Source organism: Giraffa tippelskirchi, chromosome 2 (assembly GCF_054371585.1).
Source record: "Giraffa tippelskirchi isolate mGirTip1 chromosome 2, T2T-mGirTip1v1.2.pri, whole genome shotgun sequence".
Taxonomy (NCBI): domain Eukaryota; kingdom Metazoa; phylum Chordata; class Mammalia; order Artiodactyla; family Giraffidae; genus Giraffa; species Giraffa tippelskirchi.
Genome location: NC_137276.1, coordinates 79,605,978 through 79,625,756, shown reverse-complemented (window position 1 = coordinate 79,625,756; position 19,779 = coordinate 79,605,978). Strand labels below are relative to the sequence as shown.

The 19,779-nt window shown below is 37.6% G+C and overlaps 1 protein-coding gene across 5 annotated transcripts in view; it reads left to right on the top strand.

Annotated features, from left to right (window-relative positions):
* Window positions 1-19,779, top strand: part of CHRM3 (cholinergic receptor muscarinic 3) — a 487,827-nt gene that overhangs the window by 62,033 nt on the left and 406,015 nt on the right. For 3 of the 5 annotated variants that reach the window (XM_081569297.1, XM_081569293.1, XM_081569296.1), the window contains exon 2: window positions 14,086-14,240. The exons of the other annotated variants lie outside the window; for them this stretch is intronic. The gene's annotated coding sequence lies outside the window, so the exon portion shown is untranslated. The remainder of the gene's footprint in view (window positions 1-14,085; window positions 14,241-19,779) is intronic. 5 annotated transcript variants of the gene reach the window in all.

The following is a 19,779-nucleotide window of genomic DNA, read 5'->3' as shown; positions in this document are numbered from 1 at the left end:
GAATATCTACTAGGCATTTTTTGGCTAGTCACTAAATGTTTAAAGTAGTTTCTAATATTGAAATCATATACCATGTGAATTCTGCTAAACTGTCAAAGGATTTCTTCAGTGCATTAATTTTATGAAAAGATGGTGAACTTTCTTTGTACAGCTAGACATACATGCCTACTCTCTGTTTTGTGTGTGGGAAGGTTGTATGTTGTTTTGGACATAGTACTGTTGTTACAGCGTGGTGCTGAAAACCCGGTGCTGAAAACCCTCTGTTAAAATATGGGAATACATTCTCTTTTCTTGAACACAGATGGACTGTTGTTACTGCCTCAATTCTTAGATTAAGAGATTTTGACTTTTAAGCCATGTCATCAAAGACTTCACAGGCTTCATCTTTGCTCTCCTGGATTGTTGTAATTATGGGGCCAGGTGCCATGATGAAACCCTTGAAGCATCCATGGAGCAAGAGGACCATATAGAGGGTCTGATGCTGTATGCCACCAGCCAGCACTAACTTGCCAGCCATGTGAATGAGCCTTCTGGGATGCCAATGCCCCAGTTCAAACCCTTAGTGGGTCTTCCAGTCTCAACCAACACATGACTACACTGCATGAGAGACCCTAAGTAGACATACCCAGTCACACTCTTCTCCAGTTCATGTTCAACAAATACTCTGAAGAATAATAAACCATTATTATTGTTTTGAGCCACTTTATTTTTTATTGCTTTCGGTAGCAGTTGATAGCAGACACTGATTTTGGTTGGTCATATGTGTTCATTATATGTTCTTTTTTTGTGCGTGTAGAAAAATCAGTTTTCTGACTGCTGAAAATCAGCAAGTAGAGACATTATTCAGATAAAGGCATTTAAATTCACTTTCTCCTTTCAAGATTTAGGTGGCCTTGCAAATGCTAAACTTGGTTTGAGAACAAGGTGTTCTCAGTGTTTCTAAACATTTCCCTACAATAGTTTATACATTGTTAGTTTAAGTGTATCTTTAAAGGTTATATAAGCTCACAGAAGAAAAGGTGACTTTCTAGCAGAAACTTGAACCTTCCCAAACTGGTAACATCCTTCCTTGAGTATTCCCTGTTACTACATCTGTGGGTGTCCATATGGTCTCCAGGACTCAGGAAGGCTCTGCTGTAGAAGGCTGAATCAGCTCCAGCCTTGCCTCATAAGATCAGACATAGTAATTAAGGGGAGCAGAGCATCAATCTAGCCCTCAATGGGCAGTATTGTGTGAACTCTTTCCACCTATCTAACCCATGTGAAAAGCAGCAGTGAAAAAATCAGAAAACAGAAAAAGTCAAGTTGATTGCATACATAGATGGACTAATCAGGATTCTCCAGAGAAACAGAAGCGCTCTCTCTCTCTCTCTCTCTCTCTATATATATATATATATATATATATATATATTCACTTTGAATAACATTAGATGAGGACTTCCCTGGTGGTCCACTGGCTAAGACTCTGCACTCCCAATGCAAGAGGCCTGGATTCGATCCCTAGTCTGGGAACTAGATCCCACATGCCACAACTAAAGATCTTGCATTTTGCAACAAAGATTTCCAGTGAAGCAACTAAGACCTCTCACATCCAAATAAATAAATATTAACAAATAATATTGCTGGGTTTAGGGGAACCAGTCCTCACCTCCCCATTTGTGCTTGTGGCTCCACATCTACAGATACAAGCTGTAGTACTGTAGTTCATATTTATTGGAAAAAATTCCACATGTAAGTGGACCTAAGAAGTTTGAGTCTGTGTTGTTCAAGGGTCAACTGTGTCATTTATTATAAGAAACTGGCTCACCCATTACAGAGGCCGAGAAACCCCAAGAGCTGCAGCTGGCAAGCTGATGTCCTAGGAGAGCCCATAGTGTGTTCCGTCTGAGTACAGGCCTGAGAACCAAGGGAGCTTATGGTGCGAGTTCCAGCCTGGATCCAAAGGCAGGAGAAGACAGTTGTCCCAGCTCAATCCCTTCAGGCAGAGAGTAAATTCTCACTCTTTCTTTTTGCTCTTGTCAGGTCTGTAGAATGGGATGAGGCCTTCCTACACTGCTCTCATGCATGTTAAGTCGCTTCAGTTGTGTCCAGCTCTTTGCTGCCCTATGGACTGCTGCCCACCAGGCTCCTCTGTCCATGGGATTCTCCAGGCAAGAATAATGGAGTGGGTTGTCATGCCCTCCTCCAGGGGCTCTCCCCCACCCAGGGATCGAACCTGTGTCTCTTATATCTCCTGCATTGGCAGATGGGTTCTTTACCACTAGCACCGCATGGAAAGCCCTGGGGAGGGCAGTTTCCTTTCTGCATTTGCCAACTCAGATGTTAATCTCATCTTGAAGCATTTTCCAGAGACACACCCAGAATAATGTTTAACCAAGAATCGGGCATTTTGTGACTGTCAAATTGACACAAAATTGTTTATCAGTTGGTAATATATGTGTTTTATGTACAGGCATGTAGAAACATATTTATGACTACATATGTATATATGCACACTTATATACATATGTTCTAACCAGTTGTTGACCACTTACAGTACACAATAAATAGCCATTTCTAATGTATCAAGTCAGAGATGTTACCTCATTGAATTTTCTCAAAAATCTTCATTATGATTATTCACATATTTTGTAGATGAAGGAGCTTCAGCTAAAGAAGTTGTCTGCTCTAGGCTCAAACCAGAACTAACTTCAGAGTGAAAATTTGAAACAACTCTGATTTTAAAATCTTCCCACTATGTCTCAGAAATATGTATCACACAGCATCAAGAAATAATTGTATTAGTCTCCTCTAATCAGTTAAGGAACTCAGTATTGTAATTGTGCCAAGCACACAACAGGTGTCCAAAGAACACCTATGGAGGGATTGACTCCATTTAAAAACACACATGGTGGAAAGTTGTGCAGCAAAATCATCCAAAAACCTAGGCTTAACATTTAGAGAGTAAATCACATACAGCATCTTATCCCACAGTCATACCTGTTAATTGAGTGAACATTGGTAATGACATTCTTAATGCTCTTTCAGGGGTTCTTTTAGAAGCATCAAAGGATTTATGACATTTAGTTGTACTGTTTCCTGTGGTCAGGTTTTACACATTACTGGAAAAGAGAATATCTATCTATATTTCACTTGCTATTAATGAATTATTTGATTGAAAACATTTCTCTGGTGATTTCAAATAGAAATAAGTATTGTCAACAACGTTTATCAGAAATATGAATAGTGTCTGCACAGTGCAATTCAAAACTACCCCAGAATTTGCCACAGCAATCTCCCATGCATTCCATGGGATATTATTGAATAAAAAGACTGTGCTCTTTTCATTTGCAAATCATCATTGCTGCCATCCAGCAATTTCAGCCTGCTCTAAGAGTTCTCATTTTTTGCCTTCCACAAACATGTTAGAAGATAACTTTTAGAAAAGTTAAGAATTTGTTACACTTTTATTTGGAATGTCTCACTACACTTAAATTTGGAATGTCTAAATAAATTCAGCATTTTGAAATGAGATCAAGTTAATTGTAAGAAATTAAATACAGTTCTTCTGATGTAGTTAATTTTCTTTATTGCCTACATTTCTAAGCCTTTCACTTGGGAGCCTTTCATGAGATCTGGCAGTTAAATGACAGTGTGTGAGTGTCAGATCATAGAAACAGATACATATATGTGTGTACTTGTCCAAATTTTCATTTCCTGGAAAGTTTTTCCTCCACTTCTGCCCATGACCAGCTCATTTGTAGCTCATCATCATCCTTTAGGATCCTGCCCAGAAGTCACCCCTTTAGGAGAGGAATCATCCCATCCCCCATTGCTTCATTGCATAGTCTGGTTTAGTTTCTTCCTAGCACCTGTCACATTGTAATTACTAGATGTATTTGTTTTATTGGGTATTGTCTGTCTTCCCCACTGGCAAGTCAGCTTCACAAAAGCAGGAATATGTGCATTTTATTCATATACCTAGCTCCTAGCCGAGGGCTTGACACATGGTAGGTAGCCAGGTGGCCATTAAGTATTTGGTGAATTGTTGAATGTTTGGCTTTTATTTGATCCTATTGTTTCATCAACTAGTTACTTAGAATATACTAAACAAGTCACTTCTTCTATGTATTGGTCTGTTCCTTCTCACCCAGGAAGGTGCAACATAGTAAGAATCCTTGAAATTTATACTCTTGAAGTTTGACGTAATCTTATGATCTCTTTAGTCCTGCTCTGTCATTTAATAGTTGATTAGAGGGTTTAAAGGTAAAGATAATGCCCAGGATTACACAGCCTTAGTAACATGTGTCCAAACAGGAAGTCTGGCTTACAACACACTGGTCTAGATGCTAACAGTGCAATAGGAAATTGATTTTCTCAGTAGTGATGTTTTGCAAATAAAAATATCATTTCAAAGTTACAAGTAAGCTGATGAAAGCAAATAATCAGAGTGACAGATGTGGTTTAAGATAAAAATAAAATATGAATCCATTGTCCCTCATATGTGAAAATGTTTATTTTTTTACATTTTTTGCATCTCTGTTATTATTATAATTCTGAAATTCTGATTTCAGTCTATTTTCTTATCAAAATAGAACCAAAACATAAAAGGTACCATAGATGCATCCAGTAACAATTAGCAAGAATCTATTATGTGTTTGGTAGAACAGCATTTCAGAAGGGCCGAACGTGTAGGTGAAGTGACAGAGATAAAGCGAAATTAATGAGAAGAAACAGTGTGATGATGGTGTCACATAAAACCTTTTTGTTCATTTTTGTGATTTAGGACAGAAGTTACCATCAGAAAAGGAGTGGTCAGATCCAGAAATTGAATAAATAAAATAATAAATTAATAAATGAAATATTCATGATAAGTATATTAAATCTATTAAGTCTGTTAGAAAGTAGGATCTGTAGGGTGGAACTGAAACAGGAGGGTCTGTCTGAGTTCTGGAACTCCAGTATAATTTCAAGCCACATTTCTCAACTTTTAAGTGTTAAAACCACCGAAATCATTACGCCTGCACCCACTCTTCATCAATTTTAAAAATCCAGTAACCCCACCTGTTATAATTCTAGATTCCTACTGATTTAAAGAATATATATATATATAAAACAATTTTGCATATTATTATTTGCTGTTTTTTCAAAAGCAGGCCTTCTGTGACTTTCAAACTAAGTGCAGATTTTACTGACAGCATGTATTTTTATCTTCTCAAGGAGACAGCTCCTTGTCATTGTTCTTTCTAGCAATATGGCATTTGATTTCAGTCACTTCCTCTCCAGTTTGTTATACTTGAACCATCATCCCGGCAACATTCCTATGTGTCTCTGCAGAGTTGTGGTTTTTTTGAAAACATGGACAAAAACTCAGTTATTTCTTTCCAAGTCCATCCTTAGGGTTGGCTATTACCTAGATAAAATTTGATAAATATAACTAAGAAATTTTTTACCATAGGGCTTTTTCTGTTAAACATAATAAGTGAATTACACAGACTGAATTTATAACCTGAGCGTGAAAATCAAGTTTTCTTTCTATTTTTAAATTTTATTTTTTAATATATTTTTAAAAATTGAAGTAACAGTTGATTTACAATGTTGTATTAGTTTCAGGTGTATAACAGTGATTTTTACATATATAACCTGGTGGGTTATAGTCCATAGGGTCACAAAGAGTTGGACACAACTAAGGTGACTTAGCACACACACATGATTTTTTCCATTACAGTTTATTACAAGGTATTGAATACAGTTTCCTATGCTATACAGTATAACCTTGTTGTTTATCTATTTTATGCATAATAGTATGTATCTGTTAATCCCAAGCTCCTAATTTATTTATTTATTTGTTTGTTTTTAATTAGTTTATTTTCTATTTTTTAACTTTACAATATTGTATTTGTTTTGCCATACGTTGACATGAATCCACCATGGGTGTACATGTTTTCCCCTTCCACCTCCCTCCCCATCCCGTCAAGCTCCTAATTTATCCCTCTGTACACTTTCCCTTTGGTAACCATAAGTTTGCTTTCTATGTCTATGAATCTGTTTTGTTTTATAAACAAGTTCATTTCTGTCATTTTTTTGATTCCACATATAAATGATATCATATGATATTTGGCTTTCTCAGTCTGATTTGCTTCACTTAGTATGATAATCTCTAGGTTTATCCATGTTGCTCCAAATGACATTGTTTCATTTTTTTAATGGCTGAGTAGTATTCCATTGGATATGTATACTGCATCTTATTTTATTCAGTCATCTGTTGATGTACATTTACATTGCTTCCATGGCTTATCTGTTAATCAGAGTAAACCATGTCTTGCCTCAACAGTAAAAGTAAATAAAATTAAATGATTCACTTCAGTTCAGTTCAGTCGCTCAGTTGTGTCCAACTCTTTGCGACCCCATGAATCGCAGCACACCAGGCCTCCCTGTCCATCACCAACTCCCGGAGTTTACCCAAACCCATGTCCATCGAGTCAGTGATGCCATCCAACCATCTCATCCTCTGTCGTCCCCTTATCCTCCTGCCCCCAATCCTTCCCAGCATTAGGGTGTTTTCCAATGAGTCAGCTCTTTGCATGAGGTGGCCAAAGTATTGGAGTTTCAGTTTCAACATCAGTCCTTCCAATGAACACCCAGGACTGATCTCCTTTAGGATGGACTGGTTGGATCTCCTTGCAGTCCAAGGGACTCTCAAGAGTCTTCTCCAATGCCACAGTTCAAAAACATCAATCTTCGGTGCTCAGCTTTCTTCACCATCCAACTCTCACATCCATACATGACCACTGGAAAAACCATAGCCTTGACTAGATGGACTTTTGTTGGCAAAGTAATGTCTCTGCTTTTAAATATGCTATCTAGGTTGGTCATAACCTTTCTTCCAAGGCATAAGCGTCTTTTAATTTCATGGCTGCAATCACCATCAGCAGTGATTTTGGAGCCCCCAAAAATAAAGTCTGACACTGTTTCCACTGTTTCCCCATCTATTTCCCATGAAGTGATGGGACCAGATGCCATGATCTTAGTTTTCTGAACGTTGAGCTTTAAGCCAACTTTTTCACTCTCCTCTTTCACTTTCATCAAGAGGCTCTTCAGTTCTTCACTTTCTGCCTTAAGGGTGGTGTCATCTGCATATCTGAGGTTATTGATATTTCTCCTGGCAGTCTTGATTCTAGCTTGCGTTTCTTCCAGCCCAGCGTTTCTCATGATGTACTCTGCATATAAGTTAAATAAGCCAAATTCAGACTTAAATTGAAGAAAGTAGGGAAAACCACTAGACCATTCAGGTATGACCTAAATCAAATCCCTTATGATTATACAGTGGAAGTGACAAATAGATTTAAGGGACTAGATCTGATACACAGAGTGCCTGATGAACTATGGACAGAGGTTCGTGACATTAAATGATAAAATAAATGTAAAATTTTGACACATTCTCAAATTCCAGGAATAAATCCCACTTGGTCATGGTGTATAAACCTTTTAATGTAAAAAAAAAAAAAATTTTTTTTTTGTAAAAAGAAAATGATAAAATCTAAATGGATTCTTTCAGTTGCAGCTTCTTTAGCATTCTTCCTAGTAGGTTGGCTTAGTTCAGAGGCCTGATCAAGAAAGATTACTTCCAGTCACTATTCTTTGATTTTTCTCAGATCTGTCATTTTTTTAAAAAAATCTAATTATCCCTTATTTTAGTACTTGGATAAATTAAGAACATTTTAATACTAAATTTTATAAAGTGAAAATTAGAGCAAGTTTAATCATTTCAAAACATATTATTGTACATTTTGCTTCATTTTTCTTATATAGATTTTCAAACAGTGAGACAGTCAGCCTAATTTTTACTTTCCTAGACACATGATATATTGCTGTATCCAAGGTTGATTGCCAGTTATGATATTGTTAAACATTTAGGTTTTCTTTTTCTCTCTTTTTAAAAACCTTTTAATCGTGTATAGTATTAACACTTATATACAGACCCAGTGGGGCTTCCCTGGTGGCTCAATGGTGAAGAATCTCCCGGCCAATGCCAGAGAGACGGGTTAGATCCCTGGGTGGGGAAAATCCCTTGGAGAAGGAAATGGCTACCCACTCCAGGATTCTTGCCTGGGAAATCCAATGGACAGAGGAGCCTGTAAAGTCCATGGGGTCACGAGGTGTCAGACATGACTTAGTGACTGAGCACAGACAGATCCAGCTATCATGTACACCCATGGTGGATTCATGTCAATGTATGGCAAAACAAATACAATATTGTAAAGTTAAAAAATAGATAAATAATTTAAAATGTGAAAAAAAAAACAACAAAAGCTCAAGTTGAGTAATGCAAATCATAACATATTCCCAGATTGTTCTTTATAGAAAATGATGGACTGGCAATATACATATATTCCACCTTACCTTCCTCCAACCCACTATCTCAAAACCGTGTATATTTTTTATTCTAATGTCTGAAAATAGATTAAGCTTGTGGCTGTTTAATCGCTCTCGGGATGATGCATTCTTCCAAAGTACAGCTTATTGTTTTGTCATTATTTGGAATAATGGTAAGTAGGCAGGAGATGAAATACTGTCTGTAACATATTGCCCACCCCAGTGGTTCTGTGCCATGGCTGCATGTTACAATCAACCCAGGGACCTATTAGAAACCTGATGTTTAAGATACCCCAATTCCACTGAAGTGAGCGTCCCTGGATACCTAGAAGTGGTACTCACGTATCAATATGTTTTGAATCTTCTCAAATGATTCCACTGGGCAGCCAGGTTTAGGAAACATTAATCAGGAGTTTCAGCTTGTTTAGATGGAGAATAGGAAGGAGAGAAGTAATCTCAGCCCCATCATATGGGGCAATCAAAATTAAGTTGTGTTATCCATTTTTCTCTTATGTTGAAGCAAACCCTGCCTTGACCCTGACTCTCCTCCTAGTATATGCTCCTCACCTATTTAGTCTTCATATTGGAATAACCCATAAAACAGGGCTCCTTACTCTATAGTCCCTCTTCCTCTTTGGTCAGTATGATATATGTCTCATCTTTTGCTTGTGTGCTTTTTTTTTTTATCCTTTTCTTTGCAGAGCTAGGTATTGCTTCCTGAACCTCCAAATTATCATTAAAGTTGTACTTGCAGTGGATAATTGATATTTTTTACATTATAGTCAGAACAACTTGACTTCATTCCAGTGTTTTTGTCAGCTGCCAAGGCATACTCTGACCCCTGGATTTGACCTCGGTGCTGAGTATGGAGGCTGACCCGGATATCAGCACTTGCTAGTGGCCCCTGGCTGGGTTGTTTTCCCATAGCATTAATGATCAAGACATTCTCTGGCTTCAGCAAGTATATTCATGCTCTGATTCCTTTGCTACAGTTAAGTGAAAGTGAAATGTTGATTCTGTATTTGATAGGAACAACTCCTATCAAATAGCAGGGAACAGGTAAAAGTACCTGTTTTCATTTATCAGACTTTTCCTTTGTTACTTTTATTTTCCACCGGCTGCCATCTAAGTCTGTCTCAACCATAATGATAATAAACATGTTAATAATGATGAGAATGACTTTCACTGGAGTCTTTTTACATCTGTATACCACAACATCTTGTAAAAGTGCTATATCTCATTTACTGCTTTAACAACCTACAAAATAGTTACTATACTTATTCCCATTTTACAGATGAAGAAACAGTGGATTAGATAAGGTTTCTTAGTCAAGCTAATGTAGTTAATAAATGATAGTGCTAAGTGGATTCTTACCTAGAATTGTTGAATTGCAAGAGCCTGATTTGTTAACCATTGTGTTGTTTAAACTGGACTTCTTAAAAATTATGCAAGGCGCTTAAACAACTTACTCCCAAACTCCATTTATATCCTTTTGTGCTTTGACTCACACACTTTCACTTACCCTTTCCTCAAGCACTACTGGCCTACTGGTTGTTCCCCGAATCTGTGGCAACTGCATGTCTTTCCCTGTGCTGTTCCTTAAGTCTGAAATTTTTCCTCTCTCCTTCCAGGTGAACTCCCACTCACAAATTTCAAGCTGCAGTTCCAGTGTCAAACAGCTCTCTTTGAAGCTTTAACTGAGCATCCAATTTGGTTAATTGCTCTTTTCTCTGTGTTCTTACAGCATATGGAAAAATATCTCAATCACAGCATTCATCATTACTAGCTAATAACTTCTGATGATTTAATTAATCTCTGTAAGCCTCAGTTTCCTCATCTATAAAACTCAAGATTTTTGAATCAAAAATCAAAGTCAAAGAGCCTATCTCAGAGGCTTATGAATATTAAAAGATGATGAATGTAAGATACACACAACTGCATGGTATTCATAAAGCATTTTAAAATAATATTGACTATTTTTATTACCATCTCATTATAATACATTTTCTTAAATTCTGTTTTCTCATTCTGTACTGTTAATGTCTACAGTGATGAGCATGATGACATATATTTTGTATTTTTGTATTTTGCAAAATGCTTAGCACAGAATGGAAACTTGTGAGCTCTTTAAGTTCCTAAACTCCTCTATCTCCAAAATGAAAACCCTCGTGGGGTTGCTGTGAGGATTAAGAGAAAATGTAAAACTGATTAACATAGAAAGCCTTTAATACATGTCATCAGCTGTCATTATTTAATAAATGAGTAAATGGATGGATGAATTCAAGAGGGAGTAAAACCCTTTCATGTTGCTACTTTCTTTTTCTTTTACTGAGATGACGGCAAATCACAGCTGTCTGTGTCAGCCATCACTTAGCTAGACCTCATTGTGTGATGGGATGTGACAAGTCTTGAGACTTTTGTCTTATTAATACTGGGCAGGACTGATTCCTGCCATTGTGCAGGGAGTGTGTAATGTATTGATCAGTGAGAGATCTGGCACGTCTTGTTGAATGTCTCTTGTGACCATAAGATAAACACTTTCTGTAGATCCTTTCTTCTCTGCACTGGGCTTTTGGCTGACCATAAGTTTGAAGGTGCATTGGATCAGAATGACAGAGTGAACAAACAGGTGCCCTTCTCTAAATTCTAGTAATCCAGCTACAGTAAATGCCAAGGCATGACTCGAAGAGTGTACTTGACAGTAGAATCCATAGATCATATAGCAACAGAGTTTAGAGATGGAAATAAAAGTACATTGATTTATTTGGGATGGAGACAACCATAACAACATGTTGTATTCTGGAATAACTCAAGAAACCATTACAGATATCCTCCTTCCTATTCAGGCTTAAAAGAGTAGTCGATACTTGCTAGATCCTCTTCCTCATCTCCCATTCACTTTTCAACCCACTGATATCTTTTTCTAGTACTTGAAGTGTTTCAGCAAAGGTTCCCTATGAGGAGAGAAACCAAGACTTTAGAAATTGTTCCTGAAGGAATACTTGCACATCTTGCTCTGTTGGCAGGGATTGCTGCATCACGGAATAGAGCATAGCTTCAGTTTAGTGAGTACCAGCTGCTTGATGTGGTAGTCTGAGGAGAGAATATAGAAAGTCCTAATTTAAAATTCTTCCCTTTTGAAGCTTAGCTAACTGATAATTAAGAGAGATCTTGTTAATTTTCTGTTACTTTCACTGATTACGTATTTCATACCTCAGTCCATTTATCGTTCATCTTTATGTCAACGTTATAGTCATCTGTCTTTAGAAGCTGCTTGATGCAGGTTCAGTATTAACTTCAGATGCTAATCTCAACCCTTTTCTTCTGTTAAAAATAGCAAACCAAATCACTATGTAAATTGACCAATATGTATAAATTCAGTGAGTAGTTGTTTGCAAAATTGGTTTAATAGCAAAAAATCAGTGATAAGCCAAAATAAGAGAAGAAAGGAGAAAAACCACATGATCTTCTTAGTAGATGCAAAAAAAGGAAAAAAAAATCAAAATCTATTCTTGTTTTAAAAATAAAAACTAAACACTTTTAACAAGCTAGAAACAGAAAGTAACTTTCTTAATCTGTTAAGGGATGTCTACAGAGGACCCTATAGCTAGCATTATGCTAAAGAATTAGAGACAATCTTTTTTTTCCCTGTGATAGGAAAAAAAAAAGATACTCAATTTTAAGACTCGGTGTTGTAAAAAATATAGAGAGATGACTAAGTTAAAGGCATCCAGATTAGAAAGGAAGTAAATTATGTTTATTGGCAGTTGATGTGATCCTATAGGTAGAAAATCTTAAGTAATCCACAGAAGTAGTATTAGAACTAGTAAACTGTTCAGCAAAACCAGAGAATATAGGATCAATATGCATATCTATGGGCTTCCCAGGTGGTGCTAGTGGTAAAGTACCTGCCTGCCAATACAAGAGATGTAAGAGACATGGGTTTGATCCCTGAGTCAGGAAGATCCCATGGAAGAGGGCATGGCAACCCACTCCAGTATTCTTGCTTGGAGAATCCCACGGACAGAGGAGCCTGGCGGGCTACAGTCCATGGGGTCACAAAGAGTCAGACACTGAAGTGACTGAAGCGACTTAGTATGCACACAGGTGTGCATATCTATGTACTACCAATGAACTTTTGCAATTGAAATTAAAATTATTTTATTAACAAAAATTAATAAGTATAAATAAATTTAGCAAAATAAGTAAAATACTTATGCATCAGAAATTACAAAACACTGCTAAGAGAAGAGAACTTTCTGAGAAAAGGAACATGTTAGCTGAGAAAAATTAATGAATATTTAAATTTTAATAAATGGAGACCCATCTCATGGTCATTGATTGAAAGGCTTAATATTGTCAATATTTATCTCATTCCATTTCTAAGCGTCCTCTTGAAGGAGTAAGGTTTCCTCTACCCAAATCATATGAACCTCATGGTGCCTAGAATCAAGTTTTACAGAAGGATCATTCTGTTAATGTATTTGATAGTAATGATAAAAGAATAAGTAGGACTCATTTCAGAATTTGTTTCTCATTGGTGTAGTTGGACACTATGTTTTAAAAACTTTGGGTACAAAAACAAGGAAAAAAATACATATTTGGTAGAGATGATGAGTTTAGATAAGAAAAATTACATTTTCCACAGTTCTATTGAGAAATAATTGAATATATCACTCATGGGTTAAGGTGTACAGGAAAAGTACATGTGAAAATATTAGAAGATCCTAAGAACATCTGAAAAGAAACTTTAAAAAATAGTTTAATGGAGCCAATGGTTACATTTAGGGAGTAAGTATAACTCATACATTTTGATCATGTCAGGTGTCATAAAATGTTAAAGCATTTTCTGTGACTCTACTTCAAATGAAATTTTTATGGATTAAGTGTTATAAAGTATGTGCTTGGTTAATTATATGGAAAATATGTTGACTGTATATTTACTTTCTCTTGGAGAAAAGAACTTCTAGAATGGACTTCTAAGGTGAATTTTTCTCACAAGATATGTAGGAGTTTCACTGTACTTGATAAAGTTTAATGTTCAGATCCTGGGGAAAAAAACAACAAAGTTTAATGAAAACTAGGAGATTAAATATGAAAGTAATCAACAGTATGCCAGAAAAATGTGACTAAGAGGAAGGACTGTCTGGTGAAGTTTAATATAACCTTGGCTATAAATCTATGCAGAATCACCTCTAACAACATGAAAACAGAAAGGATTCGGGTAGATTCAGCTGAAATACTATTTTTGTCTTTTAAATTTTCACTCTATTAGTTTCATGGGAAAAAAAGATTTTTGCAAAATGCCTCCTTAATTAAAACTTTACATAATAATATATTTGGAAACACCTTCCTTCTCCTTGAGGGGGGAAAAGGCCAAATTCCTCTGTTTTTTAAAAAGAAAAGCATTATATTCTTCCTGTTTCTCAATTTTTATGTGAATATAATGTTAAAATATACTGAGTATAACTGCATAATTAAGCTGAATTTTCCACGATAGTAAACTCCTACATCGATTGTAAGGCTGATCTGGTTTCCACCTCCATTGCCCCATTGAAGACTTGGCAGTTCTGGCCGGTTAGCTGGTGGTCCCCTGCTACCCTCCCTCACCATCACATGAGTGTCAGAAAGGATGTTCATTGGAGAACCACACATTGGTATGTGCCTCTACATCTTTAATTTTCAAAGCATTTTCACATGTTTATTACCTTGTCTTATCCCATTTCATAGATTGGGAGGTGAATCCCTGGCTAGATTACCATCATATAACATCATGATGATGTCAGAATTAGCGGCCACCTCTCACCTCCAGAAGTCTACCTGTTATTTCTGATTTCAAGAACATTCTCAGTGACAGAAGATAAACAAGATAAACATGGTGGAAAGTGAGTGAAATTTGGCAACATTCAACCTAAGTTTGAATCATCAGTTTCCTAATCTGGAAAATGAGACTAATATACATTTTTAAGGTTGTGATAAGGATTATATGATACAGTACATATTTGGAACAACCAACACTTTACCTAGTTCATGGGAGAACCTCACTAAATGATAGAGAGTAATTAAAATAATCTGTAACTGTAATAAGGCTGTCATTAATTGAAAGCTGTCATACCATTGCTAGGAGCTGCTAAACTTGAGTAAAGACTTACTTTGAAGATACTGTTTCCTTCTAAGAATGCTCATCCATTAAAAAATATGCCACTACCTGCCAGGCCCTGTGCTGCATGCTATAGAGGCAGCAGTGAGAGAGTTTCTGCTCTCATGCAGCTGACATCTTAGATGGATCTTTAGATGGACGCATCTTAGATGGATCTCAGCCTGGGCTGCTTTTACAACTTTCTTCCACCAAATGATTATACTTTTAGCAGAACTTCAGTAGTAGAATTAATTCAGCACCAAATCTTTGTTGAGAGGAGGAAGATAGATTAAACACTAGGAGAAAGATTTCCCAATTGGGAGAAATCTTCTGATAGTTAATATTGGCAATATGCACTCAACACCTCTGGGGTAAAAAGCTCTCAATCCATCTGTCTCCTTGTTCCTAAGAGTGAATGAAGTTCATCATATTGCTGCCATATTACCAAGTTAAGAACATTCAGTGGAGCCCCAGTCACCAGGTCTTACTTTAAAAACCTTTCTTTCCTAGCTAGTATGTTTTCAGAGCTTCCCATTTCTTTTTTTCCCCACTCTGGACTCTGTGTTTCTAGAACACCAAACCCACATTGAGTGGGGGCTCTACCTTGTTAAAACACTTTCACATGCATTTCAGCCAATTCTTTAGGCTCCACATGTTGCCTGTGGGTTTTGTTTAGACATAAGAATCCTATCCTGCTGCAAAGATTTTTTTTCCTGTCATCCCTACATTTGTTTTTATGTTTGGGAATCTTAGCAGTTTCCTGGTCTGGACCTCCCATTGGTAATTCTGAAGCTTGTTCCCTAGGATCATGAAGTCAGCTTCATGGAGGTCAATGGCTTTGGGGGGCAGGGCCATTGCTTAGGCCTGAGTAAAGTCAAGGGCTGTGAAAGAGGCTGTGAACCAGGCCTTTGGGTGCAGGCTGTTTGCAGCTTGACCTTGAGCCAGAGGGAAGCAGCCTCACCTGGAATTGAGGATGAGGCTGAGGCTGAGGCAGATTAGGTATCTTGAACATCATGCACTGTTATCAAGCTGCAAGCTTGCTGAATGTGTGGAAAAGCATACTTCAGGCTCCATCAGTGCATTGCTAGTTCTAAGCCTACTAAACATCTTGAGACTATTGCTCCCAATTTCATTTTGCATTTGGAGTCCAGAAGTCAGGAATAACATTGGATTCAGAGTTACATGACTGATCTTCTTGGTATCAAGTTTGCTTTGGTCGTATAAATTACCTAAATTCTAACTTTAACTTAGTTTTCCAATTCCCAGAATGTCCAGAGGAGAATATGGTTTAAGTAGCCGCCCCCCCCCCCACACACACATAGTATATCAATAACTTATTTCTGGCTCAATAATTTATTTATAGCTGTAGCTGGAGGACAGAGTTATTGGCATAATCTTGGCTAAAGCCATTCTCTTCCTATGGTAAACAATCTCTGTTGGGGTGGAGAACATAGCTTCAAGATTAATAATACTCATGAGCTGAGACTGAGGGAGAAAAGCAACTTTGTGAAGAGAGCATCCTACTAACTGGGCTCGGCAGTAAATAATGGGCCTGCCAACCAGAGTGTTCTCGTGTCAGCTACAAACTGGTGCTTGCTGTGGGCACTTGCCATCTATCTCTAAAAGATTAAACCAGGTACTGCTGCAGCTGCTGGTTTTTAACACCCCCTGAAAGAAGTTCTGGGTGGAGTGCAGAAATGAGGCACTCTGTGCTCTGCAAAGAACTAGTGCAACAGGTCCTCAGATACTTAGATATTTTTAGGAGTGTATTTTATGAGCCCAATTTTTATATCTCCTCATATCTAGAAAAGCTCTTAAATTCTTCATGGTGATGACTGTTCCTCGTTGACTAGCAGAAGCCTTCTGCAAAAGATATGTACTTGGTTGCATGTACTCCCCCTTCACCAAAATCACATATTTACTGTCCTTTCCCCACTACATTTTTGGAGCAGTTTCTCAGAGCTATCTGAAATGCTATCTTCCTGGCTATAGTCCTCATTTTGCTCCAAATATAATTTAACTCACAACTCTCACCTTGTGCATTTTTTTTAAGTCAACACTATGTCCATCAAGAAGTTGTAAGCTTATGTAATTCAGCATATAACTGTCAAAAAGGTCGATAATCTTAATCGTAAACCTCACTGTATTAATGCATTGCTTAAAAATAATCTATACATATTCACATATTGTAGAAGAGTTCCTAAACATATGTATGTATGCTCAGTCATTCAGTCTTGTCCAACTCTTTGCAACCCTATGGACTGTAACCCACCAGACTCCTCTGTCCATAGGATTTTCCAGGCAAGAATAATGAAGTGGGTTGTCATTGCCTCTTCCAGGGGATCTTCCCGATCCAGGGATCAAACCTGCGTCTCCTGCATCTCCTGCGTCGGCTGTGGCAGTTTCTTTACTATTGAGCCACCTGGGAAGCCCCAGAGCAGTTCCTATACAAAGCCTAAATTTTGCCCGCTGCTGCTGCTGCTGCTAAGTCGCATCAGTCGTGTCCGACTCTTAGCGACCCCATGGACTGCAGCCTACCAGGCTCCTCTGTCCATGGGATTTTCCAGGCAAGAGTATTGGAGTGGGATGCCAGTGCCTTCTCCAGTTTTGCCCTCTACTTTAGGATTATTGGTTGTTCTTTGCTTCTTAATAATATTCTTTATTAGTTTGTAAGTAACCTAAAAATGTACTTTCTCTAATATGTAAGTGGAAAAGCCCTCCTTTTATCTTCATTTCAAATGATGATTCCCTTGCTTAACTGTGGAGTTAGTTTATAGGGAGCTTGAGCTAAGAGACAGCTGCCTGAAATGATGCACTGAAGTACTGAATGCATAAGCAACACTTGCTATCATCTTAAGCAATAAGGTTGTCCTCTTTCTGCCCTAAGAGCACAGTATCCTATTGCCCTGTTTACTTATAGTCTTTCTTACTTAGTCAAGAGAGATCCAGAATATCAGTACTAAGGAATGCTTACTGCTTTTGATTTTAACTCTGCTCTGACATTAAAGGAAGTACTAATACCTCAAGAGACTAAACAGAATTTGTGAAATCTGTAAATATTTTCACTCCAGACATACCTGAGGCATCTCTATACCCAAAATACTAGGAAGCCCTCAACTTTTTGAAAATTCTCTCACATCCACTTGAGGTAACTGTGATTTCTGAGTCATAAATTGCTTCCTTTCAAGACAGGACTAGGAAAATATCCAGAGACTGTCACAAAGATAACCATCTAAACGTCCAGGCTGGTAATGTGAAAAAAGTATTTTCTATGCTTTTTTGGCTGTCTTCCTTCATACTGTGCTTCCAGGAAAATGAGGCCTTTTCAGGTTTCAGAATGGAGAGTGCACTGGCTTCTCAAATACTTGAAAGTAATTATGCATCCTACCAGACAGCTTAGAGGAAGTTGTAAGGGAACCATTTCCATCTCAATGTAAATGCATATTTCGCCTCTGTAGATGTATTCTGGCAGAAAGCTTCCTCATTCCAATAGTATGCCCTATTAAGGTCTTAAAGTAATAATTAAGCTTGCTGTTCTGTTTTTGTATTTTTCTTTCATTTTTTACATTTCAAAGATGACTTCTAAGTCTGCTTTCCTTGGGTTCCATCTCTAATATCCCTAGAATATTTCAGATGGATGAGATAGTCATGAAGTGAAGTGAAAGTGTTAGTCGCTTAGTCATGTCCAACTCTTTGTAACCCCAATGGACTGTAGCCCACCAGGCTGCTCTGTCCAGGAAATTCTCCAGGCAAGAATATAGAATGGGTAGCCGTTCCCTTCTCCAGGAGTTCTTCTTGACCCAGGGATTGAACCCAGTTCTCCTGCATTGCAGGCAGATCCTTTACCATCTGAGCCACCAGAGAATAGACTGCTAATTTTGTTTCAGTTTGGTAAAGCAATACCTCTTTAATTACTCTTCCAGGTTAGATATCTGTTGACCTAGTAACAATTGTCTGTCTGTGTTTTTATTATCCATAAGTTAACTGGTACATTGGCCGTAGTAATGGTCCCTCCTAACTAACATTAACTAGATCTCCTAACTAACTATCTAGACCATTCAGGTATGACATAAATCAAATCCCTTATGATTATATGTACAGTGAAAGTGAGAAATAGATTTAAGGGACTAGATCTGATAGACAGAGTGCCTGATGAACTATGGACGGAGGTTCATGACATTGTACAGGAGACAGGGTTCAAGACCATCCCCAAGAAAAAGAAATGCAAAAAAGCAAAATGGCTATCTGAGGAGGCCTTACAAATAGCTGTGAAAAGAAGAGAAGCAAAAAGCAAAGGAGAAAAGGAAAGATATACTCATCTAAATGCAGAGTTCCAAAGAATAGCAAGAAGAGATAAGAAAGCCTTCCTCAGTGATCAGTGCAAAGAAATAGAAGAAAACAATAGAATGGAAAGACTAGAGAACTCTTCAAGAAACTTAGAGATACCAAGGGAACATTTCATGCAAAGATGGGCTCGATAAAGGACAGAAATGGTATGGACCTAACAAAAGCAGAAGATGTTAAGAAGAGGTGGCAAGAATACACAGAAGAACTGTACAAAAAAGATCTTCACGACACAGATAATCATGATGGTGTGATCACTCTCCTGGAATGGGAAGTTAAGTGGGCCTTAGGAAGCATCACTACAAACAAAGCTAGTGGAGGTAATGAAACTCCAGTTGAGCTATTTCAAATCCTAAAAGATGATGCTGTGAAAGTGCTACACTCAATATGTCAGCAAATTTGGAAAACTCAGCAGTGGCCACAGGACTGGAAAAGGTCAGTTTTCATTCCAATCCCAAGGAAAGGCAATTCCAAAGAATACTTGAAATACTGCACAATTGCACTCATTTAACACGCGAGTAAAGTAATGCTCAAAATTCTCCCAGCCAGGCTTCAGCAATACATGTACCGTGAACTTCCAGATGTTCAAGCTGGTTTTAGAAAAGGCAGAGGAACCAGAGATCAAATTGCCAACATCTGCTGGATCATTGAAAAAGCAAGAGAGTACCTGAAAAACATCTGTTTCTGCTTTATTGACTGTGCCAAAGCCTTTGACTGTGTGGATCACAATAAACTGTGGAAAATTCTGAAAGAGATGGGAATACCAGACCACCTGACCTACCTCTTGAGAAATCTGTCTGCAAGTCAGGAGGTAACAGCTAGAACTGGACATGGAGCAACAGACTAGTTCCAAACAGGAAAAGGAGTATGTCAAGGCTGTATATTGTCACCCTGCTTATTAAACTTATATGCAGAGTACATCATGAGAAATGCAGGGCTGG